A 19,288-nucleotide genomic window follows, 5' to 3' on the forward strand; every position below is an offset into this window, starting at 1 on the left:
TAATAGAAGAGAGCTCGGATTGCATTGAATGATATTTCTAATGATTGGACACCTCTGCTAGTGCCTTGTAGGATAAATTGGAATAAATCAGCAGAATAACTTTAGTACACTGCATAAAATTACTATTGTGAAATATGTGTTGCAGTTTTTCCTGAGTGTAACGGCAGGTCCCTGAAAGAGTGACATTATTCTCCGGTTGAAGACATGCCAATGTTGCTGTAACAGGCAGAGGAGGAGGAATAAACTGAAACCCCCCAATTCCCTTCCCTTTGTCATAACCATGTAAAAAGCAGGTCTTCAGAGTGCTCTGTGAACTGAGAATTTGTGTGCGAACATATGGAGCCCCTTTTAGTTTGAGTGCTTCGTTTTAAAAATAACCTAGCAGCAAAGCTCTATCCTTAAAACAAATTAAAGGTCAGTTTATTACAAACCTACTGCTGAAAGGCACTTAAGTAGTACAAAGATTAAATGCAGATAAAGGTAGAAAGGTACTTAAAGATGAGATTTCAAACCAGCTTCTGTAAGATATCTTTGCAAGCCTGTTGCTTGAATTCTTTTCCGAAGTGAAGGGGTTTATACTTGAGGTTCAGTTTAGCAGCTGTTATGGCTTGTAAAGCTGAATGGTTAGAGTTTTCCTTTGTAGGTGGACTCGATAGGCAGGGCAGATGTTGGGAGGGAGTAAAGGTTCCTTTCCATACTGGAGGCTGCATGTAGGGACACTTGAAGATTGCCTGGTTTCTTCTCAGCAGACCAGGGATGGTTTTTTTTCTGGATACCTTTTACTCTGTAACTCTAGATAGCAGTGAATCCCAGCCCTCATTTGTGGTAGGTGGTAGTTTCAGCTGAGAGCTGTATGCTGCTATTATCTTTCATACTTCCACATAAAAAAATAGCTTCTTTACAGCCCCCTTTATACAGCTCAAAAACAGAAAAATGTCTGCTATTTTCAATAAGTCATTGTTTCAAACAAGGAAGGAAGTTAATTTTGTTGAGGTCCTTTTGAAGTCCCTTCCTGTCTCATATTCCCTCAGACGCGAAATGGTTTTCGCACCTTTTGGAAGATTCAATGGACATTTCCCTTAGAAGCGAAATGGTTTTCGCGCCTTTTGGAAGATTCAATGGACATTCCTGGAGGAGGCTTTTGCATTTTAATGGTTGTAGCCATCTCTAGAGATCAGAGTCTGACAAGGTTTGAACACACGGGAAGGTGCCAGATTGTCTGTTCATACTTTTATTTTGAAAAAGGCTTTTAAACTCAATTTAGTTCTGAAAACAGAAATGTACCTTTACAACAGTTATCCTTAAAATTTGGATATCATAATTACACAGGAAAAAATTGATTTTTTTTTTCATTTTTTACAGAACTACATTGTGGAAATGAGATAAAGAAATACACATTCTTTACACACAGAGATGATTGATGCAATGCAGTATCTATTGCCTTCTTCCTCTCCTAATATTTCTCAATTATGTTTTACCTGGTGGATTTCTTCCTTCTCTTCTTCCCAATCTTCACAACAGTTTACACTGGTTTTAACTTTTGAACTTCACTGGACTCTCTTACTGTAGCATTTTTGTCATTAAATTCTCCAAAGAATGTGCCAGTTAAACCTGTAGATAAATCACCTGTTGATTTTTTTTTAACCTGGGAATGTTTTCTGTTCACTTCCCAGACTTAAACGTTTAAATTCTCCCTTTGGAATAGCAAGTTAGCTATGGACTTTTTCTGTGCCAGTGACTCATCCCTTCTTTGATCAAAGTCTCTTTTTGGTGTTACGAGAATGTGATTAAGATGCATTTTATGTTCTAGCAAGAATGGGCGGTATTCTTGTTTGGTCTTTTCTTTGAACATTTAAAAATCTCTCTTTACCTCATTCCACTCAGATCAGATATTTTCTTCAAGGTAGGCTGACAGCTTCTGTGCTTTGAGTTTTGCTTTTTTCACTTTTAAGTCTGCCTCTCAAGTCACAAATCAGTCTATCCCAATCATGTTTTGAACTAAGCCCAGTGGCCTCCATGTCTGTATCTGAATTCTGAGATTCAACACTGACAGGTGCGATCATTTCCTGTCCTATTTCAGCACAATCAGGAGGTGTCAGCTGTGGCTCAGTCCATAGCACCCTTGCCTTTGAATCAGAAGGTTGTGGGTTCATGTCCCACTCCCGGAAACCAGGAACTGTGATTGTACTCAAAAGAGTTGCAATCTGTGACTGTTGATAACTCGAAAGAATTTTTCAGCACAATCAGGACCTTTCAATTCAGCGTTAACTGCCATTAACCCTTTAGGGTCACTCTGAGATCTCAATGTTTTTTGTGGGGCATTTTGATTTGGGGACTTGGTAGATCCCTTTTCTACCTCTTTTAACTCATTTGGCTTGGCTTCAGCCCTGTAAATACATGAGTGACTTTCCTCAAGCTCTTTGGCTAAGTGGGGCATCTCTCTCATGCTCCCTCAGCCTGCTTGCAGACTTACTTGGTCCCTGTTTAATTCTGTGGGCTCTGGCTTAGCCATTTCAACCTTCAAGGGTTATATCATACCTTGTAGGTTTTCTGAAACCTTTTCAGTTGAATGCAACTTTACAGATTCTCGCTGCTGAAATTGTTTGGTTTGCTCAGCCTGTCTGAATTGTTTCTGAGTTTTGTGAGGTAATGCCTTCCAACCGGTGAGGTTGTTTCCCCAACAAAATCTTTACCCTTGCATGAGCAAGCTTGGGACTACATCCAACATTACTAGGCCCATAACGAGCTCGTTCCGCAAGTAAATTTTAATCAATGGCACCTTTACATACTCTTCTGTGAGCCCTTTGACTAGCACAGTGGAATTTCCCTTTTTCTCATCCCCTTATTCCCCCGACCAGCGAAGCTTGCAAGCAACAAGTGTCTCGGAGAATGCTGATCTCTTTTAAACAGTTCAGAGTTATCTTCCCCTTGAATGACCCTGGCTATTTGCCATGTTTGTGCATAGGCTGACCACTTTCATGGCTACAGATACTGGTTTGGTAGTAGGGCTCCCTGTGGGCATCTTCACATGCCAATAATTTTCTTTTACATAGCCTGGTTTACCATTCAGGAAATGCATTGGGTGGTTTCCCACAGATGTCCGCTCTGGGTTTCTTCTTTTAAAGGTCGGGGACTGTTCTGCCCTCCCTTAAGCATTTTCCTTCTCTTTCCAGCCTGTCTCAGGTTCATCTATCTCCCTTTTATCTTTTCCTTGTCTGTGAGAGTTACCAGATCCCGGTTTACTTTGATTCAATGGCCTATGGGTTAAATCATGATCCTCATACTCCTGGCTGTTAAAACCTTCTGTTCCTCCACATGAGTCTTGAGGCTGGGAGAAAGGCAGTTTGTAAACTTCTCCAACAATATTTTTTCTCTTGATCTATCATATGCATGGTCAATTCTTAAGGTTCACACCCACCGGTCAAATGTTAATTGTTTAATTCTCTAGAATTCAAGAAAAGTTTGAGTAGGCTTTGTAGAAGAGTTTCAGAATTTTTGGTGTTTCGCTTCTGGGACAAGTTCATAGGCACATAGGATAGCAATTTTTGCCTGTTCAAACTTTTCAGAACTATCAGTGAGCAACAGAGAATAAACCTCATGAGCTTTTGCCTTTAAGTGACCTTGCAGCAGAAGAGTCCAGACTTCTTCCGGGCACTTTAATCTGGCAGCAATCTTTTCAAATGAGATGAAGAATGCTGCTATATCATTCTCATCAAATATGGGTACGAACCTAGAGTACTTAAAAAAAAAAGCTCGTCTCCAAACTATGGTTAGTCAGATCACCCTCGCTCCCTCACTACATAAAGATGACCTCGCCCTAGTCAATTCAATTTGCCTGAAGTCCCTTTCCTTTTGGCCTGAAATTCCTTCTCTAGCTTCTCAGCTAGAGGATGTGTTCTCACTCTTTCTTTTCTCCCTCTCTCTCCCTCTTTCCCTTTCCTGGAATTTTAATTCCAGCCTTCATTCTTCTAGGTGAAGTTACATCAGAGTAACCTGGCCTAATTCAGATTCTGAATTCTCTCCTTGTTACTTTTCTGGGGTAAGGGCCGCTAATTTACTCCAAGTTAAATCCTCCTGTTCCATTAACGATTTCACATCAAAACTAGCCATGCTGCTTTATAATGTTAATGCACAAAACTTACTGCGGTAGTCTTTTTGTGTTTTTTTTAAATCAGCTATTGAACTTTCCATAAGGCCATAAGACATAGGAGCAGAAATTAGGCCATTCGGCCCATCGAATCTGCTCTGCCATTCAATCATGGCTGATAGGTTCTCAACCCCATTCTCCTGCCTTCTCCCCATAACCTTTGATCCCCTTACCAATCAAGAACCTATCTATCTCAGTCTTATATACACTCAATGACCTGGCCTCCACAGCCTTCTGTGGCAATGAATTCCATAGATTCACCACTCTCTGGCTAAAGAAGTTTCTCCTCATCACTGTTCTAAAAGGTCTTCCCTTTACTCTGAGGCTGTGCCCTCGGATCCTAGTCTCTCCTACTAATGGAAACATCTTCCCCACATCCACTCTATCCAGGCCTTTCAGGATTCTGTAAGTTTCAATCAGATCCCCCCATATCCTTCTAAACTTCATCCAGTATAGACCCAGAGTCCTCGAATGTTCCTCATATGTTAAGCCTTTCATTCCTGGGATCGTTCTCGTGAACCTCCTCTGGACCCTCTCCAGGGCCAGAACATCCTTCCTGAGATACGGGCCCAAAATTGCTCACAATATTCTAAATGTGGTCTGACCAGAGCCTTATAAAGCCTCAACAGCACATCCCTGCTTTTATCTTCTAGTCTTCTCGAAATAAATGCCAACATTGCTTTTCCCTTTCTAACTACCGACTCAACCTGTAAGTTAACCTTAAGAGAAACCTGGACTAGGACTCCCAAGTCCCTTTGCACTCCAGATTTCTGAATTCTCTCCCCATTTAGAAAATAGCCTATGCCTCTATTCTTCCTACCAAAGTGCATGACCTCACACTTACCCACGTTGTATTCCATCTGCCACTTCTTTGCCCATTCTCCTAACCTGTCCAAATCCTTCTGCAGCCTCCCCACCTCCTCAATACTACCTGTCCCTCCACCTATCTTTGTATCATCTGCAAACTTAGCCAGGATGCCCTCAGTTCCTTCATCTAGATCATTAATATATAAAGTGAAAAGTTGTGGTCCCAACAATGACCCCTGTGGAACTCCACTAGTCACCGGCCGCCATCCTGAGAAGGATCCCCTTATCCCCACTCTCTGCCTCCTGCCAGACAGCCAATCTTCCATCCATGCTAGTACCTTGCCTCTAACACCATGGGCTCTTATCTTACTGGCAGCCTCCTGTGCGGCACCTTGTCAAAGGCCTTCTGCAAGTCCAAGTAGATAACATCCATTGACTCTCCTTTGTCTAACCTACTCGTTACCTCCTCAAAGAATTCTAACAGATTTTTCAGGCATGACCTCCTCTTGATGAAACCATGCTGACTTTGCCCTATTTTACCATGCACTTCCAAGTATTCTGAAATCTCATCCTTAATAATGGACTCTAAAATCTTACCAACGACCAAGGTCAGGCTAATCGGCCTGTAATTTCCCATCTTTTGCCTCACTCTCTTCTTAAACAGGGGGTTACATTAGTGATTTTCCAGTCCTCTGGGACCTTCCCTGACTCGAGTGATTCCTGAAAGATCACCACTAATGCCTTCACTATCTCTTCAGCTATCTCCTTCAGAACTCTGGGGTGTAATCCATCTGGTCCAGGTGATTTATCCACCTTCCGACCTTTCAGTTTTCCTAGCACCTTCTCCTTGGTAATGGCCACCACACTCACCTCTGCCCCCCGACTCTCTTGAACTTTGGGGATGTTACTCGTGTCTTCCACCGTGAAGACTGACACAAAGTACCTATTCAGTTCCTCCGCCATTTCTTTGTTCCCTACTACTACTTCTCCAGCATAATTTTCCAGCGGCCCAATGTCTACTTTTACCTCTCTCTTACCCTTTATATATCTAAAAAAACTCTTGCAATCTTCTTTTATATTACTGGCTAGTTTACCCTCATATTTAATCTTCTCCCTCCTTATTTCTTTTTTAGTTGTCCTCTGTTGGTCTTTGTAGGCTTCCCAATCCCCTGGTTTCCCACTGAGCTTTGCCGCATTGTATGCTTTCTCCTTAGCTTTTGTGCTGTCCCTGACTTCCCTTGTCAGCCATGGTTGCCTCGTCCTCCCTTTAGTATGCTTTTTCTTCCTAGGGATGAATTTTTGCTGTGTCTCCCAAATTATTCCCAGAAACTCCTGCCATTGCTGTTCCACTGTCTTTCCTGCTAGGCTCATCTCCCAGTCAATTCTGGCCAGCTCCTCCCTCATGCCTCTGTAGTTGCCTTTATTCAACTGTAATACCGTTACATCTGATTCCAGCTTTTTCCTCTCAAATTGCAGGGTAAATTCTATCATATTATGGTCACTTCCTCCTAAGGGTTACTTCACCTTAAGCTCCCTTATCAAATCTGCCTCATTACACATCATTAAATCTAGAATTGCCTGTTCCCTAGTGGGCTCCACCACAAGCTGCTCCAAAAAGCCATCTCGTAGACATTCCATAAGTTCTTTTTCTTGGGATCCACTACCAACCTGATTTTCCCAGTCTACCTGCATATTGAAATCCCTCATAATCACTGTAACCTTGCCTTTCTTACACGCCTTTTCTAACTCCTGGTGTATCTTGTGCCCCACATCCTGACTACTGTTCGGAGGCCTGTACATAATTCCCATTATGATTTTTTTACCTTTGCGGTTCCTCAACCCCACCCACACAGATTCTACATCATCTGACCCTACGTCATTTCTTGCTATCGATTTAATTTAATTTCTTACTAACAAAACAACCCCATCCCCTCTGTCAACCTGCCTATATTTTCGATAGGATGTGTATTCTTGGATATTTAGCTCCTAGTCCTGATCCCCTTGCAGCCATGCCTCCGTGATGCCCACCAGATCATACCTGCCAATTTCAATCTGCGCCACAAGCTCATTTACCTTATTTCGTATACTGCATTCATTCAGATACAGCACCTTCAGTCCTGTATCTCCCGTCCCCTTTCTCATTGTCGTCCCTTTATCTGATGTGCTTGAAGTTAGATTCCTAGCCCTTTCCAAACACTCTGTCCTATTTTGTGTTCTGGAGACTTTAATAGCCTCTCCTGGGCTCTCCTTTCTTTTCAGTTTTTTCATAATTTTCCATGATGTTGAATCCACCCCCACCCCCCGCCACACGCTAACCTGCTGCTTTGTTTCCCATTAGTCATACTTCTTGGAGTTTTACCCTTCCCTCCCTCCCTCCATTCTTGTTTCCAATTTCTTCCTTTAATGTCAGATTTGGTTATGTCAGATTTGGCTAATTTTAGTCCACTTGGTTCAAATCCCAGATGCAGCACCCAATTTTGTTCTGGACAGGGGAGGCAAAATAAACTGAAGCCGCCGATTCCCTTCCCTTACTGTCCGCAATCAGTGTGGGTGCTTTTAAAAGGTAGATGTGTGTATTTCTAATCCCCCTTTTAGTGTGTGGTCAGCTTAAAGAACCAGCAGCAGGCTTTCGTTTATTTATTCACACACTCACCCTGAGTCTAGACGCTAAGTCAGTCACACACCACACATTCAAGAAAGATACAATTAAATAAGAGAGCACACTTCTACAAGTGGTTAAACCAAAAGAATAGTTAACAGTTTATGTGTTTGGCTTGTTGTAGGAGTGCAATCATTGCGGGCCTGGTAGACAAAGGAACCCTTTTTCATTCTTGAATTGTAGTTCAGATGGGTTCCAATAGCTAAAGTCAGATATTTGGATTGCTGCAGGATTTCCTGGAGGAGATGAATGTTCACTAGGTCATGAAGCTAGGCACTTGTGGATTTTGTATAAGGAGGTTAAATGTTTTCACAGATGAACTTGAAGCTTTGGGATCAGGCTGGGAGGTTTTTAAAGACTTTACAGTCTCCGAGTTCTTAAAAGGCAAAGATAACACTGCAGTGGTCTTCTGCAGACTGACCCAGCCTTTTCCTGGGTCTTGGGATAATAAAGAATTTCAGTATCAGATACTAGTTTCAGTCACATGATCAACAGCCATTGTTCACTCAGATTGGATTTAAGCTAAAAGGCCATTGATATACACAGGAGATAGACGGTGGTCTTTCATGCTTGCTTTGTAGAAATCTAGTCTCTTCAACTCTCTGTGGGGCATTGATCTTGGAGACGAGAAGTCTAGAGGCCTATTGACTTTAATGTTTGAGTAGTTCACAGGCAATCGCCTATGTAAATCACACAGATAACATTCTCTTTGGTATGCCCATTCCAGGGGGAGGCCCCACCCAGAGTGCTTCAATTAGAACATTCCGGAAGCTTGAGATAGAGTGTGTAGAATAGGCAAATGTCACCTGAATCTTGACAGCTATCTCAGCCACCTTGTGAGTGTCTGTTTAAAAATATAAAAAGCAGTTCCAAAAGCGTCTTTAGGAACACAGTCCATGTTTGAAGCTGTGAATAGGGCATATCTTCACTGGGTATAACAGTTACAAAAATATATAGGAACAATTGGCACTGATCGAGAATGCCCCAAACTTTAAAGGGGCCATGGGTAAAGCGTACATAAGTCCTGAAGTGGTTGACAAACCCAGGAATCCTGGGGATGTGGAATTACTCATTAGCTTGAATTTATTTGATGAACCACCTGAACCTGGCCAGACCCACACTTGGCCAGTAGACGGGATTGGGAATTAGAAGCCATCTGGGGACTGTGGCTCTGTAGTGAGGGAGCCAATGGCTACGAACAGGGAGGAGGCTGGGGTAAGGAAAGCCAAAGGCTTCTTTGTAAGGCATGAAGGAACACTCCTGCTCCTCTTAGCCCCTTAGGAAAGTGATAATAACATTTAAAACTTTATTGGCTGGACTCCTTCTGGCCCACAATCAGAAGATCATTGTACCCCCCCAGAATTAAAATCGGGACCAATGTTTTTTATTATGACTTGCATGTGACTGTTTGTGGAAATAAGCCACATGGGCAAATGCCTCCAAACGCCACAATGAGTCTCACCGAACTACCAGGGCCCTGAAGTCATGAAATGAGGTTACTCTAGAGATTTGTCTGTACTACGTCTCGTCAAATCCATAAAATCAAAAGGATTTCTGAATTAGAATCAAACTCAATATTTGGCTGAGAGGATGGTCAGGATTTTTTGCGCCCGCTGCATCGGGCCTCTTCGGTGGTGTGAGCAGATAATATAACGAGAAGGCCAAAAATCAGTTTTACAACATCGCGAAATCAGTTTGCGATCGTCCGCTCCACCCACCAATGGTGGGCCACACTTCCCACCATCAGACATCAGGAACCTCATTGTTAAACATTGTGATAAAGATTGTGATAAAGCCAGTCCGGTGGAATCATCCCCCGCCCTGGCCCCTCCCCCAGTGGATCGTCTGCCCACAGTGGCGTGTTTCACAACAACATATTAAAGACATGCACTTGGCAGGCTGCACTTTGAGGGGAATTCAAGGTGAGTACACATTAACGTTGTGGAGCACTCACCTGGTTTGCCTGTTGGACTTCAAGGTTGAGGCGCGTTGGGGGGTGGTATGGGTTGAACGGGGGTGGGGTGGAGGGGGTGGCTGTACCCTGCGGTTGAGGCAACTTGGGGAGGGGTAAGGGCTGCCCTGTGATTGAGGTGACTTGTAGGGAGGGGACAAGGGTTGCCCTGCGGTTGAAGGTAGCACACAAGCATATGTGGGGTGGGGGGGGGGGTGTGTGGGCGAGGAAAGCGGCCACGCATTAGAGAGATCCTTGTATAAAGTGACCATTCCCCTGCAGCTGAGACAGTTCAGGCACAGCCACATTGATACAATTGGAGTTGGGCCTCTAGCTTCTCTGCCCACTCAAGCAATGCAGAGGCATCAAAGTGCCACCAAGTGCTCCAGAGCTTTTCAACCCTTGGGACAGACTGCAAAGTAACGAGACTTTTAACGGACTGCAAAACAGTTGGATGACTGCACACATTGTACAATCTCCTGACTAAAGTTGGCCATGGAGGAGTCAGTGGTGGAGGCGTCACAGCCCCTTGCAATGTCATCATCTTGGTTTGGACCAGCCTCCCCCATGGTTCAAGCTAACAGTGCAGCCTTGCAGTGCGGGTGAGGAGAATGCCTGTGCCTGAGCTGAGAGCACAGCATGCAGTCCAAAGGGCAAAGCTGCCGCCAATCGGGTGAAGTGGGGTGGAGGTGGAAGGGGTTTCGGGCAGCCTTGCAGCGCACTAATCTCTGGCCATGCAAGTGGTGGTCAGCACGCTCTGGGCTGCGTTAATGGGCCTCCAGACTTCACCAAGACAGGTTCTTAGTAACCCATGCTAACCCACGCACCTCCTTCTTTCATCCTGCAGGAGGTGTACATCAGGATCATGGAGCTTTGTGATCTAGCTGTATGCTTTGTGGCGTACAGAGAGTGAAGATGATGGAGAAGAGAGCGCCTGAGGTGCCTGGCTGCGCAGAGGGTAGAGCGGCACCCTCTGGAAGAAGGGGCGGCTCAGGCTCCTGTACATGACGCCGAAGAGGCACAGCGAGTTGTCGCTGGTTGGGGCCTAGCTAGACCGAGGGTCTATAGATGCCGCCTTTCATTCCTGCAGATGACTGAGAATCGGTGTCGTCGAAGACTGCACATGTCTAGGGAACTGGTTGGTCATATCTGCCAGCTACTGCAGGATTTGGTGCCACAGGGACATGGAGGGCATCCACTGCCAATGGCTGTGAAAGTGACTGCCATGCTCAATTTCTATGCCAATGGCTTATTTCAGGGCTCCACAGGTGACCTCTGTGGGATATCACATGCCTCCACCCATAAATGCATCCAGCAGGTCAGGGATGCCATCTTTGCGAGGGCACACAACTTTGTGCATTTCGCCCGAGACCAGGACAGCCAGGATGCAAGAGCGATTTTGGATTTGCCCAGATTTCGGGTTTCTACAGGTGTAGGATACCAGCGACCGCACTCACGTGGTGCTCAGATCTCCACCGCAACACGCAGCCAACTATGTCTACCGCAAGGGATTCCATTCTTTAAACGTGCAGCTTGCGGGTGACCTCCAGAAACGCATCCTGCAGGTCTGCGCAGTTTCCAGGGAGTGTGCACGACGCCTACATTCTCAGTCAATCACAGATCCCTGAAGTCTTCCAGGTTCCACAGAAGCTGCAGAGATGGCTCCTCAGGGATGAGGGCTACCCGCAGAGGGCGTGGCTGATGATACCCGTTGTGGCGGCCTCAGACTGCAGCAGAGTGAAGGTATAACGAGGCTCATGCTACAACTCGCAACTTGGTGGAGCAAACCATCGGGATGCTGAAAATGAGGTTCCAGTGCATGGAATGGTCTGGTGGAGCCCTGCAATATAGTCCACAGAGGGTGTCATTTATCATCATTTTCTGCTGCGCCCTTTACACCCTAGCACCGCAACAGGTAGAGGAGCTGGCTAAGGAGGAGATGGAGGAGCTGGAGGCCTCCTCTGATGAGGAGGACCTGACGGGGATGAGGGTGAGGCAGTCCTCGAAGGTGACAATGATGGGGATGAGGCCCTCGCACTGACTAGATGAGGCATGCGCACCTGGGAGGCCCTCATAGCTGCTAGATTTGTGGAGGATGATAACAACATGCAGTGAGAAGACACCATAGATCCTCACATTGTATCTATGAACGTTTGACCCCAGTCTGGCTTATGGCAGTGCACGTACCTTCTGTGATAATGCTCCTCTCATGCGATACAGTGGAGGCCCTAATATTCACTTGATTGCAGGAGGATGATGACGATATGCAGCCAGGATACTCCATAGATTTTCACATAGCCTCTGAGAGTGTCTGACTCCTGTCTGGCTGAGTGCAGCTCTTTTGCGCCCTGTGATCAGGGTCATAGCCTAGAGACGCAGCCATGAAACTTTAGAAGCATCTGATCCTTTGTCCGCCTTCAGCACCTGACCCCTTTAGGAGCACAGCGTCACTGGTCACAAATGCTGAAGAGATCACAGAATCACAGAATCTCACAGTGCAGAAGAGGCCCTTCGGCCCATCGAGTCTGCACCGACACGTGAGAAACACCTGACCTACCTACCTAATCCCAGGTACTTACTTTGGACTGGCACTTGGTTCATAGCATTTGAATGTTATGACGTGCCAAGCACTCATCCAGGTACTTTTTAAAGGATGTGAGGCAACCCGCCTCACCACCCTCCCAGGCAGTGCATTCCACACCGTCACCACCCACTGGGTAAAAAAGTTTTTCCTCACATCCCACCTCAACCTCCTGTCCCTCACCTTGAACTTATGCCCCCTTGTGACTGACCCTTCAACTAAGGGGAACAGCTGCCCCCTATCCATCCTGTCCATGCCCCTCATAATCTTGTACACCTCGATCAGGTCGCCCCCTCAGTGTTCTCTGCTCCAACGAAAACAACCCAAGTCTATCCAACCTCCTTTCATTACTTAAATGCTTCACCCCAGGCCAAATCCTGGTGAATCTCCTCTACACCCCCTCGAGTGCAATCACATCCTGCTCCACCTTAAAGGTGCTGAAGGCACACAGAGAGAATGACGGAACTTGTGATGTCTGCCCACAACATTCTGGCAGCAATGACAAGCACCGTCAAGGTGCAGGCATCAATAATGTGTCCAAGGAGTGTGGTCACTTTGGTCTGAAGGCTGCACAGAGCACAGGGAAGAGGCCCTGGACTGAGACACCTGCCTTTATCTTGTGCAGAAAGGCTTCACATCTGAGTGACACAAACACTGCTCATCAGAAAAAGGAGCCATAGGCAGGGAGACATTCTTGGAGTTTATTGACAATAGTGAACAGTATGCACAGAGTGATTAACACCCGTGCCCCAGCTATGCAAGTACATCTTCTTAACTTTCCTAACCCTTTCGCTATGTCTTGGTGTTCCCTGGCCATTCACACAGGAGGTGGAGGTAGTTGACTGCTACACTGTTTTTGATGATCTTGGTAGGCAACGTCTGGAGGGCTGAGACTTGGAGGGCCCCGGCCTGCTTTTAGGGCCCTTCTGTGTGGCTGTGGCTTCCTCCTTGGCCCGTGGAGCTGGAGCTGCTGAGGTCACAGGAAGAGGGGATTCGAATGGGCAGGACACTCCTGGAGTCACCTGGGAGGATGGCCCCGTGGGAAAACACTTGCTGATCCTCCTCCCTATGGGTGCCAAAGGGCCCCTGGCTGACTCCTTGAGGGGAAGGAGTAGCTGGAGTGAGATTGAGCTGCCCTACAACCCCTCTCACGTACCCATTGTTGGAGGCCAACTATGGCATCAGCGATGGAGTTGAGTCCGCACAGCAGTGCAGGAGTGGGGAGCTTGCAACACTGGATCCAGGGGCACCGCACCACGTTGCAGGTGCTCACCACCTCCCCCACCTCCTCCCAGGCACGTTTCGTTGTGTGGGGGGGCCTCCTCCTCCCATCCTGGGGAACCAGCACCTCCCGCCGTGCTGCCACCTCCTCGAGGAGGGCAGCAAGACAGTCATCAGAAAAATGAGGGGCACACTGGCCCTACCCTCCGGCCTGATGTGCCTTTATGGCCTACCCTCTGGCCTAGCCTCCGGACATGAATTACCTCCATTGCCCCTTTGCAGAGCCCTTCGCCCAGCCATTGCGAGCAGCCTTTCCAAGGCTGCCGAGCCTTCCTTTATAAGGCTGCCGGGTCGCTATTGGACCTGGTGGGCTAAGCGCGCCCGCCCACTCCTGCTATGCATGGGAGTTATGAAGCACGTTGGGCGGGCCTTAATTGGCCCGCCGCATAAAATGGCGGCACAGACCCAATCGCGAACGACGATCAGGTCCGCGCCCGCCCGCTCCCCGCCATCCAGAAAATTCTGCCCTTGGTGTGTATGTACTGTTACTCATTTGACTGTTAATCCGTCATTAAGTACTCTTGCTTAATAGTTAGTTTTGTGATGCTATACACATCACCAAAAATCTATCTGGATAAGAAAGGTATTTAAGATACTCTCAAAGGTGTAGGGAATAGAGGTTCACCTTTTTCAGTGACCTGAGATGTTGGGGCCAAAAATATAGAATAAGGAAGGTTAAAGAAATCTACCAGGCTTATCTCCCACTATTTAAGATGTTTAGTGGTTGATTTATAGTGCTTGTATCAGCTAATGACCTTAGAGTAGAACAGCTTGCCGATTGGTCCTAGTGTGCTTTCTCTGTGACCTAGAGTGCTGGTGCTACTTGGCTTTAGAGTGCAGGCTTCGCTGTAAGATCTTAGACAAATTGTTGAAAGTACATTGGATAACATTTTTGGTCCTGGACCTAGGAGCGGAATTTTACGGGCTGGAAAATGAGGCGAGCCATTCAAATCTCCGTTGATGCGGACAGGACTGGAAGATCCCGCTGGTGGGTGGGGCTGTAAAATTCCACCCACTTCACATGTTCTTCATAAATTCTAAACAGACTTCCCACTCTTTCAAACTGTGTCTCAGCAGTAAAGGACATAGCCACTGGAAGTGACAACTGTTGTAGAAATGCCTGATAATGGAATTTACAGAATTAGACAAGCAAGTCCAGAGAACCCTGGCTGTCGAGGAATGTACAGGATTGGATAAGGGATAACAGGGAAGATTATGGTAGATACCGAGGGCTTAAAACAGCGGAAGCCCTAGAGGAACACAGAAAGTGCAGGGGGTTACTTAAAAAAGAAATTAGGAGAGCGAAGAGGGGGCATGAAAAAACACTGGCGGGTAAAATAAAGGAAAATCCAAAGGTGTTTTATAAGTATCTTTATAACCAGGGAAAGAGTAGGGCCCATTAGCGACCCAAATGGCAATCTGTGTGTGGAGCCGGAAGACATAGGTGGGGTTTTAAATGAGAACTTTGCACTTGTATTCACTATAGAGAAGGACGATGTAGGTATAGAAATCAGGGAGGGGGACTGTGATGTACTTGAATAAATTAGCATTGAGAGGGAGGAGGTATTAGCAGTTTTAGTGGGTTTAAAAGTAGATAAATCCCCAAGCCCAGGTGAGGTGTATCCCAGGTTGCTGTGGGAGGTAAGGGAGGAGATTACAAGGATCCTGACATTAACTTTCAAACCCTCTCTGGCCACAGGAGAGGTGTCAGAGGACTGGAGGACAGCTAATGTTTAAGAAAGGTGGCAGAGATAAACCAGGGACCTATAGGCCAGTGAGTCTAACATCAGTGGTAGGGAAACTTTTGGAAAAACTTCTGAGCGACAGAATTAATCTCCACTTGGAAAGGCAAGGATTAATCAAGGATAGTGAGCATGGCTTTGTCAGGGGGAGATCATGTCTAACAAATTTGATTGCATTTTTCAAGGAGGTGACTAGGTGTGTAGATGAGGGTAGGACAGTTGATGTAGCCTAAGCAAAATCATCAGCATAGCTATGAGGGGGGAGCTGGCTAAGGTTAATTTGGTAAATACGCTAAATGGTAAACAACCAGTTGAAAACAATTAAAGAAGCGATTCAAAATGTTCCTTCCATGACAAAACAAAAAGGAGAACAGTTAGAAGCATTAAAACAGACAATGAGAGCATTTACGAGTATATCGAAAGGAGAAAAGTAGCTTATTTTTCTTTATTCGATCATGGGATGTGGGCATTGTTGGTTAGACCAGCATTTATTGCCCATCCCTAATTGCCCTTCAATAGGTGGTTGCGAGCCGCCTTTTTGAGCCGCTGCAGTCCATGTGGCGTAGGTACACCCACAGTGCTGTTAGGGAGGAAGTTCCTGCATTATGACGTAGCAACAGTGAAGGACCAGTGACATAGTTCCAGGTGTATGGCGAGGTTGGGGGGTCGTTAATGGCCAGCCAGCCTGAAGCACGCGCTGAAAGGCTCAGCACTGCCAGGGTGGGAGCAGGAGGAGGGCAAGCGCTGAAGTCAGCGTGGACGTGGGTGAGCACTCACAGAAAGCTCCCTGAAGGCAGAGTGCTACCTCAGGGAGCTGAAGATCTGAACAACCTAAAATAATGATCACAGAAACCAGAAAAAAGTGTCCAAGCTTCTTAATCAGTCACCTGAAAATGTAGGTAATGAAAATGCTGTTCACAGAAATTTATTTTCATTTTAATTTATCACGGGAACCTCATCCTGCCCGTGGATGAGGCTTCCTGAAAAATGCAAAGGCCGCCTGGCCAATTTGCCCATCTGCCTACCGTAACGTTGGACGGGCAACAAAAAATCTCTGTTAATTGTGTCGTTAATAGGCTTGTTGCCCTCTTAATTGTTGGTGGGCGCGCTTCTGAGTTTAGTGCGCTGACTGAAATGTCGCACAAGTGCGCGATGAAGTTGGGACGCTTGCCTGACGTCATCACACATTATTTCATGCTCAAGCAGATTGGGCGTGCGCCGGAAATTTTACCCTATGACTCTAGAATCCCAGGGTGAGCAATCCAAAACAGATTTTGATCTGATTAAAATAATTCTTTGACTGGATGCTTCTTTTACTTAAGGACTTTATGCAAAAAAAGAAAAAGCTCTCCTTAATAAAATTGAATTTGAATGAATAACTAAAAAGATAATGACAAAATGGTGGAAACATGGCTATGAATTGTAAAGCATAGAACCCTGACATCAAACAAGTATTCAGAAAAGGGATGTGTTTTTGGTCTGAAAGAAATTGTGTAGCTTGACAGTTCATGAAAAATGAGAAGGAAATGATGATATAAAGGGTTGGAGTTGGGGACACACAAGTAGCTTTCACCAAGTCAGATGTTTGGACAGTGCACCATAGTTGTCCCTACCATCCAAGCTGAACAAAACAAAATAACAAAATAGTTAAAATAACTAAAAAAAATATATAAAGGACATTTGTCTGAAACATAAACACCTCTAAGTTGTGACTGAGGCGCAGCAGGACGAGAATGAATGCATCCTTTCCATGAAAACAGTCAACTGGTAAAAACTGCCAGAAAAATTCCAGGGCACCGAAGCTTATTAGGTAGGCTGAATAAAATCCTGATGTATTCTGTGATCAAAGGTAATAATGACATGCATTAGTCCATTAATGTACAAAACCTTAGTAGGATTTATGCAATAATTCTTTAGCTTCTACATGTTTAGCATTAATAGCCTGATGCTATTTAAATATTTCTGTATAGTGTCTAACCATTATTCCAAAGCAGGCTTGAATAATAACTCACTAATAACACAGTTTCAAACAGTGAAAGATTATTCAGCGGATCATGAAATCAATCCCTTTTCATTTTCCACACAACTACACCTCAGCTTCACCCGCATCGATTTTCCAGTAAGGAAAAAATATGAATTTCTTGGACCCAGAAATGCTGTATCAAAATGTAGAGTTAATGTTGAGGATTGTCTTCTTGCCACTATATGCACTTGTGTGAATATTGAATAAAACACCAAGAAAATCATTAGTCATATGGACCGCAACAACATGATGTTATGATCAATATCTGTCAACCTCAGCCAAATCACTATAGGCATGAACATTTTTACCTAAATTAATGGCCACTATTTCAGTATCCGTGCCTTTCACTGAAACATGATCATTGTTTTCTAATATTGTCAAAGTCATAATGAAGGCTACAAATTACATCAAACATGATGTAAATGGTCTTATTTGCTTGAGAGGAATAAGAGGGCAATAATCTCGTATTAGACATGTTGAGAACATGTCATTTAATAATCTCATGGCCATTACACACAAGGTATGAAGGTAGATATTTGAATCATCTACAATGGTGCAGATATGGAACAGATATTGGGAAATTAGAAAATTGGTTCAGCAAGTGTTCAGTGGGTTTTGCACCCAATTCCTTTTACTGAAATTTTCTACCTACATGTGCCAAGGTGCCTTTACACATTTTGTGCCATTGCTTCAGTAAGAAGATATTTAAGTAACTATCTTTTGATTCATTCGTTCATAGGACGTGGGCATCACTGGCTAGGCCATCATTTATTGCCCGTTCCTAATTGCCCTTGTTTAGAGAGCATTGCTATGGGTCTGGAGTCACATGTAGGTCAGACGATTTCCTTCCCTAAAGGGCATTAGTGAACCGGGTTTTTATGACAATTGATAATGGTTTCATGGTCATCATCAGACTTTAATTCCAGATTTTTTTTTATTGAATTCAAATTCCACCATCTGCTGTGATGGGATTTGAATCCAGGTCCTCAGAGCATTACCCTGGGTCTCTGGATCACTAGTCCAGTGACAATACCACTATGCCAACACTGATACTGTTTTTAGTTTTTGCAGCAGGATTGGATTGCATTTTTTCCTACCATGTTGACTTTGAATGAATGGAAGGAAAATCTCCATGTGCAATGGAATTTTTAAAGAGAAACAAACTTTGAAAGTTGCATTCCTTCATTTCTAGCACTTTTTAAAGTACTGATTGTTGTCTGAATAGTGCCACGAGGTCCTTTACATCCAAAAGAGAGAGCAGACAACTCTGGTTTGTGCGTCCACATTTTAGTTTTCTTTCACTTCATTTTTGCCTGGCACTTTTCCACCACTCCAGCCTCGGCAGAAGCTGCCAATGGTTTGAAATTTGTTTTAGATCTGTTTAAATGATGTAATGTTTTTTGATGTCCTACATTTAAGTGGCCAGATACCTTTACCTTTCACCTACACTGTGATTTTCCAGCCCCATCCCTCACACATTTTTCTCGTTCCATATACAAATCCAAAAATGGATATTTAAATCAACTTTAGTTATCCTTTGTAGATATTGATAATGTATTTTCTTTCTGGTTCTACTTTGCTGAATTTTTGCACGCAGTGCAAATTGGGCAGGACTTCTGGCTCCTGCTGGAAATGGGCATGATGTGGGCTGAGTGGCTACACCACAGGCAACATTGGAAGCCTGAACCATTTCCAGGCTCTGACAATGTAGCCAGTAGCTGCGGACACCAGATGCATTCTAGCTGTTAGCACACCCAAACTCGCAGAAGTGCACTGAGTAAAGATGCTCAGGATTGAAATGAATGTGAAGGCTTAACACAATCAATGCGCAGTGATGGTATAAATCATTAATCTCATTCACAGTGTTTACAAAGATGACTGCAGAAGGCAATATTGTAAACGTAGCAATGGCACAGTATATTTACTCATCTAATGTTGAAGTTGAGTAGCATTTTAGTCTGTACCTGGACATGTTCTGCCTAACCTTTAAGTGCTTTATGATGATTTAGCTAAACTAGAAATAGCTCCTTTTACCTGCTCTGCAATCCCTTCACTTACTGAACACAAAAAAAAGTGCTAGGGAATAAGGCTTTCCAT

The 19,288-nt window shown here is 44.7% G+C and overlaps 1 protein-coding gene across 1 annotated transcript in view; it reads left to right on the top strand.

The window, feature by feature from the left end:
* The window catches only part of pcdh15b (protocadherin-related 15b), a 1,616,824-nt gene that overhangs the window by 1,236,253 nt on the left and 361,283 nt on the right, over window positions 1–19,288 (top strand). The gene's annotated exons all lie outside the window — the stretch shown is intronic.

The sequence above is a fragment of the Cetorhinus maximus genome, chromosome 20 (assembly GCF_964194155.1).
Source record: "Cetorhinus maximus chromosome 20, sCetMax3.hap1.1, whole genome shotgun sequence".
Taxonomy (NCBI): domain Eukaryota; kingdom Metazoa; phylum Chordata; class Chondrichthyes; order Lamniformes; family Cetorhinidae; genus Cetorhinus; species Cetorhinus maximus.